This window comes from Phoxinus phoxinus (assembly GCF_949152265.1).
Source record: "Phoxinus phoxinus genome assembly, chromosome: 6".
NCBI lineage: Eukaryota > Metazoa > Chordata > Actinopteri > Cypriniformes > Leuciscidae > Phoxinus > Phoxinus phoxinus.
The window spans coordinates 43,544,752-43,557,251 of NC_136881.1; the positions used below are offsets into that span (position 1 = coordinate 43,544,752).

Here is a 12,500-nt window from a genome sequence, read left to right on the forward strand (position 1 = left end):
TGTAGCACCATCGATGGAGACGGAGCCCGCAGGGCTTTCACAGCACTGGTTACTGCGAAAAAGAAATGAGACATAGATCATAGCAGGGGGAAAAAGACATCCAGAGAGAGAGAAACACAAATGAGAGACACGGCACAGCCCTTAATGCAGCGTTGCCATGGCGACAGAGAGACAGACCGATCGATCGGTGTGTGTGTGTGTGTGAGTCTGTCTGAAGAGATCTTGCATTACTGATCATAAAAATGTGTTTTTCCAGTCGTAATGAACACACTGAAACACCGAATCAGATTTCAGGACTGTCAATCACATTTTAGCTCCGCTTTAGTTATTATTTTAGACCAGGAACATCTCATTTCCTCAGTCTCTCTCAGTAAAATGCTAAAATCGCTGTGAGGTTTAGTGTCATCTGTCTTGAGCGTCTACAAATATCAAGAGTTTATGCAGGATTTAGTTCGTAAATCACGTTGTTTACGCTTTTTATACTTAACATTGCATTTTGGATGCTTTCATTTTGTGATTATACTGGCTGGGTTTGCAAAAGTTTATACAATTAACAGCATATCTTCACGTATTCTGATACAAATCTGGCCTCTGTCTGTAGGCCTACTGTACTGCATGTGTCTGTGATGATTATATACAGAGATTAAACACACTCGCTACAGACACACCCCACACTTTATTATACATCAAAAGGAACAATTAAAGCATAAAGCTTATTGCAATTTATTGGACGGGTGGCGCGCATTTTTAACCAAAGTTGCGAATTTAACTGTAATATTGCTTAAATCATTTGTGAATATAGCAGCGTTTCCATCCCATGTGTTCAAGAGAGCAAAATCATCCTGGAAACTGGAGCTAAATATCAGTAATAAACAGTAAGTGTCTCAGAGCGTCAGAGAAACTCAGTAAACGCTGTCATGTTCTCTAGCGTTCGGATGCTGGTGTTCGGGAACACACTCGTTTTAAACTAAAGGAAAGTACACCAAATCATTCTGACACACACTTCGACTTCCAGAAACACCGAATCCAGCATTAGAGACGCTGCGACGCCAAATTCACATTTGTTGAAATTTATGGACATTGTTACATTCCAAACTGCACAATTTATGTTTAAAGTTAAAGAAAATAACTTGCCTTGTAACATACGTGAGATGTTTCATGAAAGAGACGGGGGATATCATTTAAGAGTGTGTGTTCAAACAACCTCATGTGCGGACTACTGTTAAAAGCATGTGTGTTTCGGGGTGTGGGGTCGCCTTGGCATGGACTGACCAATAACATCAAACAGAGCCGTGATATCATTCAACTCAAACATCGATTAAAGAAATCATTTCTTGGCCAATACAGAAATGAATAGATCTATACTCAGGAAGTGGAATTGTAATTTAAAGGTATTGTTGTAAGTTATTGTAAGACCTGAAAGATTATATGCGGTAATTGCATATCTATTTAAGTTGTAATAATATAATTTTGTGAAATAAGGGATTAAATAAGATATTTGCTTCCGCCTGCTCCTTCTCGAACTAATCCTTTTATATTTTTTTTTTTATTTAGTTTTTTTATTGTTAAATTCTGATTGTTTGTGTTGTATTTTGTGGTTGTAAAATGTAGTTTTGCTGATTGTTTGAGATAAATAAAAATGAAAATGAAAAAATTGGTTTTTATCCAGTTATCCAATCACAGCGTACGCTGAGCCAAAGTCACATGAGTTTTATGAAGGATTGATTCAATAAATGTGTTTCCATCATAGTTTATGCGCATGTCTTCTTATCAGATAATCAAATTATCCGCCTCAATTGAGCTCATGTGTTTTTAATGCACATTCTAAGAATTAATTAATGCACATCTTTCCATTGCCATGTAGTATTTTTTAAGCAATATCCCAAAATGTGCATGAAAAAATAGGTGGATGGAAATATTTCTGTTCATTCATCAACTGAAGACAGACCAAAAGATCTATTCTTGGGATTTAAGAATGGATTCAAATTGAGAAATCATTATTATTTTATAAAACTCCCCTCGGGACACACTTTTGGTCTCTGTATGTACAGTACATGACCTCTAAAGCTCCTGTAAACCCAGGGCATGATGAGGAAGGAGCTGTATATGGCCGTGTGGAGGTGCGCTCCTGTTCCTGAGGCTGCAGGCCTGCGCTCGGGCCTGTGGCGTGACGTGATGTCGAGCCGCTCGCTCAGCTGCTGTTCCCTCGGATGTTATGATCATCTCTGAGGGAAACATCTGGAGCCTGATGATCAATAGATGCGTCGATAAACACAGCGATCATTATAAGCCCTGACCTTCCTCACAGCGCATTTAACAAATATTAGACGTAAAACTTTAAACATTTAAAAGTAATTAAACTGTAATTGAGCATGTTCAGGGGGGAACTTCTAACTTCACACCCCGCCCCGCGCTTCACTCATTGAAGAAATATGCGACGGCAGGCTCCATAAACTGTCCATGAACAATCAGTTCTGAGAACAATAACGTGTTTAGATAAAATACAATTTACACAAAGCTGTATTTTACCGAAGACATTCACCAATTTGAAGGAGCTGCACTGCTCTCTCCTGAAGAGTCAAAAACTACCCAAACACTGGGTTATTACATCTGACCCAGGATCTGGGTGACACAAAAACTTCCCAAACACTGGGTTGTTACGTCTGACCCAGGATCTGGGTAACACAAAAACTACCCAAACACTGGGTTGTTACGTCTGACCCAGGATCTGGGTGACACAAAAACTACCCAAACACTGGGTTGTTACGTTTGACCCAGGATCTGGGTTACACAAAAACTACCCAAACACTGGGTTGTTACGTCTGACCCAGGATCTGGGTAACACAAAAACTTCCCAAACACTGGGTTGTTACGTCTGACCCAGGATCTGAGTAACACAAAAACTACCCAAACACTGGGTTGTTACGTCTGACCCAGGATCTGGGTAACACAAAAACTTCCCAAACTCTGGGTTGTTACGTCTGACCCAGGATCTGGGTAACACAAAAACTACCCAGACTCAGGGTTGTTACGTCTGACCTAGGATCTGGGTTACACAAAAACTACCCAAACACTGGGTTGTTACGTCTGACCCAGGATCTGGGTAACACAAAAACTTCCCAAACACTGGGTTGTTACGTCTGACCCAGGATCTGGGTAACACAAAAACTACCCAAACACTGGGTTGTTACTTCTGACCCAGGATCTGAGTAACACAAAAACTACCCAAACACTGGGTTGTTACGTGTGAACCAGGATCTGGGTAACACAAAATCTACCCAAACACTGGGTTGTTACGTGTGAACCAGGATCTGGGTAACACAAAAACTACCCAAACACTGGGTTGTTACGTGTGAACCAGGATCTGGGTAACACAAAATCTACCCAAACACTGGGTTGTTACGTCTGACCCAGGATCTGGGTAACACAAAAACTTCCCAAACACTGGGTTGTTACGTCTGACCCAGGATCTGAGTAACACAAAAACTACCCAAACTCTGGGTTGTTACGTCCGACCCAGGATCTGGGTTACACAAAAACTACCCAAACACTGGGTTGTTACGTCTGACCCAGGATCTGGGTAACACAAAAACTTCCCAAACACTGGGTTGTTACGTCTGACCCAGGATCTGAGTAACACAAAAACTTCCCAAACACTGGGTTGTTACGTCTGACCCAGGATCTGGGTAACACAAAAACTTCCCAAACACTGGGTTGTTACGTCTGACCCAGGATCTGGGTAACACAAAAACTACCCAAACTCTGGGTTGTTACGTCTGACCCAGGATCTGGGTTACACAAAAACTTCCCAAACACTGTGTTGTTACGTCTGACCCAGGATCTGAGTAACACAAAAACTATCCAAACACTGGGTTGTTACGTCTGACCCAGGATCTGGGTAACACAAAAACCACCCAAACTCTGGGTTGTTACGTCTGACCCAGGATCTGGGTAACACAAAAACTTCCCAAACACTGGGTTGTTACGTCTGACCCAGGATCTGAGTAACATAAAAACTACCCAAACACTGGGTTGTTACGTCTGACCCAGGATCTGGGTAACACAAAAACTACCCAAACACTGGGTTGTTACGTCTGACCCAGGATCTGAGTAACATAAAAACTACACAAAGACTGGGTTGTTATGTCTGACCCAGGATCTGAGTAACATAAAAACTAGGGATGCAACGATACCATTTTTTCAGAACCGATCCGATCCGATACCAAACATTCTGAGTATCGACCGATACCGATACCAATCCGATACCAGCACCGTTTTTTTTTTTATCAAGTAGAATTTCTATAACTCTGTGTGTTGAACTGATAATCACTCTTTGTGTTAAAAACAACCTACTTAATACAGACAACTTCATTATAAAGAAAAACAACAAATAAAAAAAATATTATCATAATCTGTGACAAAAATGCTATTATAAACTAGATTAGTGGATAATTCAGCAGTAAAATTTAGTCTAGAAAAAAATCACAAGTGCACAATAATTGTATTAAATCTGAACATGAAAAAACATTTAGTGGGGAACAAATATGAGACAATAAGTGTAACACTAAATTTGGTAAAACGTTACACATTGCTCTTTGTATTGTTGTAAAATACATTCATGAAAAACAAGATAACAAAAATCAAAAAGAAATTATTTTATAGCCTAGGCCTACTATAAAATTGAGACATGTTTTAAATGTATAGCACAGCGGTTTAATGAGGCAGCAACATATGATAGATAGGACAGAACTAGAAAGGCTATTAATAATCGTTCATTGCGTCGCTGTATTATGATATGAAAGGCCCCAATAAAGTGCGGCACAAAGCGCTTATGCGCATCGCGAGCACAGAATGATGCGCTTGAAGCAACACGAGTCACAGCGCGCAGCACTTTGAGTCCGCATTAAAAAGTTCAAATCACAAAGGAAAGACATATTGATGCGTAGTGTATTATACAGTATCTATCTATCTATGCAATTGTTTATTGAGCATTTTCTTTTAACAGTTTTAAATGTCAGTTACTGTGCGCGTGAAGAACAATTATAATGCTCTGACTCCAGTGTTGTGAGAGACACTCGGTAGAAAGTAACATGATTAAGGTACAGCAATAAAGTCCAGCAAGATAAAGTTGTTTAATGCAAACCTGTAGACCTTTATCTACAGATCAAGTATAATTATAGTAACTTTGAATCATCTTGGAGAGAGTTTTTCATCGTGTTGACCGCCGTAACCGAACGCGACGCGCTGTTTGATGCTGAATGGAGAATGACTGACAGCCGCAGCGGAGGGAAAAGTGTACGTGATCTTGAATTTAATGACTTAAATATTAATTTCTATCTCACATTATACTATATAATGGCTTCCGAACACTTATAATATAGTGCAGGACAACTTTATGGTGCTTTATAATGTTTTTGTGGGGCTTAACAATAGCACAGAATAGTATACGCACAATATCGGATTTGGATCGGCCTCGTCTGACCGATACCCGATCCGGCAAAAATGGCAGTATCGGAGCCGATACCGATACTGAATATCGGATCGATGCATCCCTAATAAAAACGTCTCAGGTTACAACTGTAACCTTTGTTCCCTGAGAACAGGGAACGAGACAATACGTCATCGACGCTTTGGGGAACGCCTCAGGCGTGACAGGTGTCTGAAATCACAATCAAATCACGGCAATCACATTGACCGGCGACAGCCCGTGAATCATTACGTGAATGATTAACGTGCGACCTGGAAGTATATAAGGGCGCCTTGCAAACATGACAAATCATCCTTCGTCTGAAGGGACTGTTTGGTAGGCAGGCCCCGAGGCATGGCAGGGAGACGTATTGTCTCGTTCCCTGTTCTCAGGGAACAAAGGTTACAGTTGTAACCTGAGACGTTCCCTTTCGAAGGGAACTCGACAATACGTCATCGACGCTTTGGGGAACGAAATACCCACTCCGCCATGCTGAGGGGAGTGCATGCCAGGAGGCAGTGACAACTGTCAGAACCAGCAAATTCAAATGAAATGCAAGAACCACTCACCCTCAGGTCACACTGGGCTGTCAGTGACAGCATTCCCTACGGTCATAGCCCAAGCTATAAGCCTAACAGGAGGAACTCCAAATATGTAATCCGAAGGCCTACCTGGGCCTGCTCAAAGGCCTAGGACCACAACTTCAATTTAGAAGGGGTCCCTTCTAGGGAATGTGGCTAGGGAACCCGAGGGAACCCCAGCCAGTCACTATTCGGGGGAATATACCACCCGAAATGCCACCAGGACGGCCTGACCTGGTGTCACTACGTCGGACACTTCAGTCTGGCCAAATTCCTGTCTGTCTGGAGACAGAGCCTCTGGATATTTGCCTTAGGTAAGGCATCCAACCCGAGGGACTGCGAAGCTGGCAGTGAACCCTCAGCCCGGATCTCAGAGACGGGATATCCCGGAGAGTATGACTCAGCATAGTGCTTTACAACCCTTGCTAGAGAGGGGAGTTTCTCTACTCGATCCATGGATCTACCCAGTGTTTGTGTTTGAAACACTGAGGAGGCCTGTGAAGGCCTAGGGGCTGATCTAACTGGGAGGCCTCACGAGAGGCCTACGACCGTCTGACCAGACTCAGGAGTCCAAACACTCATAGAGACCCTTAGTGAGGGGAGCAATGGACCGACTGGTAGGAACCAGGCTGTAGGCAGAGTAAGAAGTTCCCGGAGGGAACCAGAAGCAGAGGATGAACACTTTAGTTGAGCCAGGGCACGAGCTCGCTTTTAGCAACGGCCTAATAAGGCCAGCTGAACTGATAGCAGGCGGCCACTAGCTTCCAGAACCCAGCATGGTTGGGGAACCACTCACAGGGAGGCCTGGAGGCCTACTACCTGATAACCACAGTATGTGGGAGCTCATAACCAGGAAGGCCTGGTGAGGCCTGTAACCTGATAACCACAGTATGTGGGAGCTCATAACCAGGAAGGCCTGGTGAGGCCTGTAACCTGATAACCCCAGTATGTGGGAGCTCATAACCAGGAAGGCCTGGTGAGGCCTGTAACCTGATAACTCCAGTATGTGGGAGCTCTCATGACCAGGAAGGCCTAGTGAGGCCTGTAACCTGATAACCACAGTATGTGGGAGCTCATAACCAGGAAGGCCTGGTGAGGCCTGTAACCTGATAACCACAGTATGTGGGAGCTCATAACCAGGAAGGCCTGGTGAGGCCTGTAACCTGATAACCACAGTATGAGGGAACTCACCTTCAGGGAGGCCTGGTGAGGCCTACTACCTGATAACCCCAGCATGTGGGAGCTCATGACCAGGAAGGCCTGGTGAGGCCTGTAACCTGATAACCACAGTATGTGGGAACTACCTTCAGGGAGGCCTGGTGAGGCCTACTACCTGACAGCCACAATACTTGGGAGCTCACATTCAGGGAGGCCCGGTTAGCAGCCTACCACCTGATAATCACATTACGTGAGAACATGCCCTTCAGGGAGGCCCGGTGAGGCCTACTACCTGATAGTAGGTCAGGCTAGCTGTCCAGTTGCCTGTCCTTTGGGCTTGCCTACAGGGAGGCCTGGTAAGGCCTACTACCTGATAGCCACCGTAAGTGGGAATTCACCTTCAGGGAGGCCTGAGGAGGCCTACTACCTGAAAGTAATCTTAAACAACTGGTAGCTATGAGCCCTGAATCTGGGTGACGGTTCGAAGGCGGCCTGCTAAGGCCAGCCCACTGGGGACTCGCCTATCAGGGAGGCCTGGTTGGGCCTACTAGCTGACAGCAAGTCAATCTGCTCCAAAGGTACACTGTTGGGAATCATACCACACCAACAAGTAAGTCCCACAATGTTGGGACTCACTTCCGAGGAGGCCTGTTTAGGGCCTACTACCCATCAGTGAGTCAACTGCCCGAACCACCAAGGCCAGCAACACTTTTTTGAAGTGAGCTGGCCTACAGCGCCCACTTGGGGGCTGCCCATACAGGAGGCCTGCTGAGGCCTACTACCTAATGGCGCAGCCTTCGTTGGCAGATAAGCTGTTTACACAGCGCCTACAGCATTCTGGTACCTAATCACATTGCCCATAGCAGTGTACTCAGCAAAAGCGCTAGCACCCTTTGAGCAAGGGGAGTACAACATACGCCACTCTGCCTCAATGGAGGCCCCAGAGCCAGGGGCCTACCATCTGTAAGCATGGGCGTCAGCTCATGGCAATGCTCTGGCTTCAGGGGAGCGTACTTCGACCAAAAAAGAAGTGAAGGCTAGAACTTTCCGCTCAACCCGAGCCATAGTGGTGCGAGGTAGGATAATACAGAACTGAAAGTGAAGGACTCAGACCTGCCCTGTATCACAGGGGAATACTCTCCACCTCACCCTGAGGTTTACCAGGGTGCGGGCCCGCCAGTGGCTCTAGGGGTGACAGAAAAAGTATCTGTGCCCAACCTAGGGGAGTGGGGCTTGTTTGTGAGCCAACCACCTACAACCCGACGCTTGAGCAGTAGCTCAGCGAGGTGAGTAAAGCCTATACTGGCAGCCCATATCCGTATGCTAGTTCTGCACGGCAGGGTCGGGCAGACAGACCCAGCCTCTTCGTGAGGCGAAAGGCGGCCTAACCCTGCTCAATAAAGACACATTGTACCGGGGAGGCCTATTTGAGGCCTAACCCAGGATCTTTATAAACCATGCCTCTGCACCACGCTGCATTACACTTGTCGCCCCAGAATGCAGAGAAGGGGGCGGGCCTTGGCCTAACGACTCCCATTGGAGGAGGCTGTCATACAGGGATGCTAGGAACCTATATTCACACAGTGAAGGCTCAGAGGCAGAAATGCTTAAGCAGAGCGCCTCCACTATCCCTGGCACAGCCTAGGCCAGCTACAGAGGCGGCCCTGGTGAGGGCCAGCCTGCAAGCATAGATCTACCTGAGGGCTCGGAGGAGCCACAGCCTTACTAGAAAAATAGTTATTATTTCATACACCTGGCTGCAGAATCGCTCAGCCCACTGAAAACCCAAACAGAGCTCAAGGGGGCGATGTACTCAGGAAGGAAGTCAGACGGTCCCATGGACCGGACATAAGATCTATCTGAAGCACTAGCGTCAGTCTATACTCCAAGATGAAAATCCTATGGGAGGGAGACCAACTACTCTACCCTGAGGTGGCTAACAGCCCGAGGGCTAAGATAGTCGTTCTAGCCACCTAAAGGGGGACTTCAGGGCCCTAATAATCCAAAAATGTACCTTACATGACCCCATAGCTCTATACAGGGAACGAGGTCTGTAGAGAGATAAATTTTAGTGTTAGTTGCACACAAATTACTCTTAAAGAAGACCACTCAGCTCACCTGCGGCGTGCGAAGTGAAGACTTACCAGACAGTTCTTTATGAACATGGGGTCTACCACCTATACATGCCTGAAAGAGGCACTCTCCTAACCAAGCAGAGGCAGGCCAACAGAACATTGTTCTAACCATGAGCCCAGCCTCAGGCCTGATGTAGAAAGTGTCTGGGGAGTCGGGGAAGAGAGGAGAGGGCTAAGATATAATCACGCCCTCAGGGGGAGGTGATCCATGCCAATGCTGTGTGCAATCGTGCTGGATCACCTCCCTCAGATCCCTCTTCTTGCGGGAGTTGCACCTCTACAGCGATCTACTCCTCCACGGAGGAGGCGCACGAGAGGCGACACTGGCTCTCTGGCCCTGTCTAAGGTCCCCGGACCATGATGGGCCAGGCCCTCCCGTCTGTCTGGGTGTGGATACGGATCTCAGCGGTATGTATTTGTCCTAATACAGCTGAGCGCGCCCTCGCCTCTCTGAACTTTCCAGCCACCGCCTACACGGAGGTGCCAAAAAGCTCAGAGGGCGAGGGCGAATCGAGGAGAAAGACTTTCTCTCTTCTCCCCGATGTCGGCCAGGTTCACTCCGTGGCGCAGCTCAGTAACCGCCTCAGGGGCCCCACCCCCTGGACGAGATCCCCCAGCAGATTGGCCTGGTGTACCTGCAACACCACCATGATGTGCAGGGTAGCACCGGCCTGACCCGCTGGCGTGTATGCTCTGCCATTCAACTGGCAGGGTTTGAGCTCTCAGTGTAGACGCCTGTCCGGACACGAGATAGTTGCAAACGTCTCGTCAATGGGCGGCATCGACACATACCCATGCTCTCCTATCACCTCAACATCAGTGAGACTAGCCCGCTGATGTCGGTGGACACGGGCAGAGCATGGGTTCTTCCATGTCCTCTCGATCTCAGTATGAGATCGGGAAGAAATGAAAGGCTCACCTGAGCTAGTGGTTTTATGACTGAGGGAAAAACGCTCTCATAGTGAGCGATTTTCCCCCAACGTTACCATAAAACCACCAGTTCAGCATACACGGGGCAGGGTGGCTGAGAAGATTGATTATCACCACCCTCATCAGCCATCTCCTGTTTGTCCGGAAAAGCACTCACTGCTTAATCTCGTCAGCCGCCGCATCGCTTGAGAGGATTATACCCCTCTCAAGGCGATCGGCGGGCTTCATCTGGGATCCCTTTTTTTTTTTTTTTTTTACACCCAGATGCTGAGCCCTCTTCTCTCAAGGAGAGGGTCAGACGAGATCGGAGCGTTCTCAAAGAAAAACGCTCGCAATTGTACAGGCAGTTCCCTCAAGAACTGCCTGTGCGCGCTCTTCCTCCAGACAGAAAAAGCACAGTTGAAAACACTCAGCCTTCTCAGTGCATTTCATAAATACCTGATTTTCAAAAGCGGTTACAGACAAAACAGTCCTTGAAGACGAAAAGATGATTTGTCATGTTTGCAAGGCGCCCTTATATACTTCCAGGTCGCACGTTAATCATTCACGTAATGATTCACGGGCTGTCGCCGGTCAATGTGATTGCCGTGATTTGATTGTGATTTCAGACACCTGTCACGCCTGAGGCGTTCCCCAAAGCGTCGATGACGTATTGTCGAGTTCCCTTCGAAAGGGAACTACACAAACTCTGGGTTGTTATGTCTGACCCAGGATCTGAGTAACATAAAAACTACCCAAACACTGGGTTGTTACGTCTGACCCAGGATCTGAGTAACACAAAAACTACCCAAACTCTGGGTTGTTACGTCTGACCAGTGTTTGGAATAACGGCGTTTAAAATAACGGCGTTAGGTAACGACGTTATTTTTTCAGTAACGGGGTAATCTAACTAATTACTTTTCCCGTCGTTACAACGCCGTTAACGTTACTGGATGTTAAATGCGGTGCGTTATATGCATTGATTGAATAAACTGTGTAATCCGATTCCGAACGCACCGCTGGCTCGCCGCTAGTGAGGAGGTGGGTTAATAATGATGTAAGCGATTATGATTGGCTAAGGCAGAGTCATGTTTCATGGTAGCCAATCAGAGCCAATGTTTTTACACACATGCCAGCACACGCGCCAGGCGCCACACACACACACACACACAACCGCGCGCTAAACAGATTTGACGGAGCAGCAGAGATGGCGAGTCAGGAGCAATCCGATGAAAAGTTGGTGGAGATATAAGCACTACTTCAAATTCATTGTGGTCAAAGACAAGAACGTGCATGTAATGTGTACATTATGTCCAGGAGCGAAGACTTTGTCGAGATCCGTTGTAAGCAACTCTAATTTAATGAAGCATATCTCACATTGACACGCGCATCTACAAAGCTAGTGGCAAAAAACACCGATACCTCCACAGATGCTAGTTCGCCAGGTTGTTTTCTTGAGTTGTCTCTGGTTGAGAGAGTTTGATTTAATTTGCTAGAGTTATGCACTTAACCGTTTACTTCTTTTCTTACAAAGATAATACTTGAAGTGCAGGATAAACCTCTGTCTGTCTGTCGACGTGCAATAGCCTAAATATCGAACGTTATGTAAACACCCGTCTGTTCTACTCATTTCAACTGACTTGTGAAAACTGCTCACAAAAATCCAAATTCTTTAGATTATAGCAACTTTTTTTTTAACAGTATACGCAAATAGTTAATTTCCCTGGTAACGAGTTACTTTTAGAGTAATTCAGTTACTAACTTAGTTACTTTTTGGAACAAGTAGTGAGTAACTATAACTAATTATTATAGTTATAAAGTAATGTTCCCAACACTGCGTCTGACCCAGGATCTGGGTAACACAAAAACTTCCCAAACACTGGGTTGTTACGTCTGACCCAGGATCTGAGTAACACAAAAACTACCCAAACACTGGGTTGTTACGTCTGACCCAGGATCTGGGTAACACAAAGACTTCCCAAACACTGGGTTGTTGCGTCTGACCCAGGATCTGAGTAACACAAAAACTACCCAAACACTGGGTTGTTACGTCTGACCCAGGATCTGGGTAACACAAAGACTTCCCAAACACTGGGTTGTTGCGTCTGACCCAGGATCTGAGTAACACAAAAACCACCCAAACACTGGGTTGTTACGTCTGACCCAGGATCTGAGTAACACAAAAACTACCCAAACACTGGGTTGTTACGTCTGACCCAGGATCTGAGTAACACAAAAACTACCCAAACT

The 12,500-nt window shown here is 46.0% G+C and overlaps 1 protein-coding gene across 1 annotated transcript in view; it reads left to right on the forward strand.

Annotated features, from left to right (window-relative positions):
- Positions 1–12,500, forward strand: part of LOC307001089 (adhesion G protein-coupled receptor L1) — a gene marked incomplete at its 3' end in the record, with an annotated part of 61,607 nt that overhangs the window by 9,801 nt on the left and 39,306 nt on the right. The window lies entirely within an intron of this gene.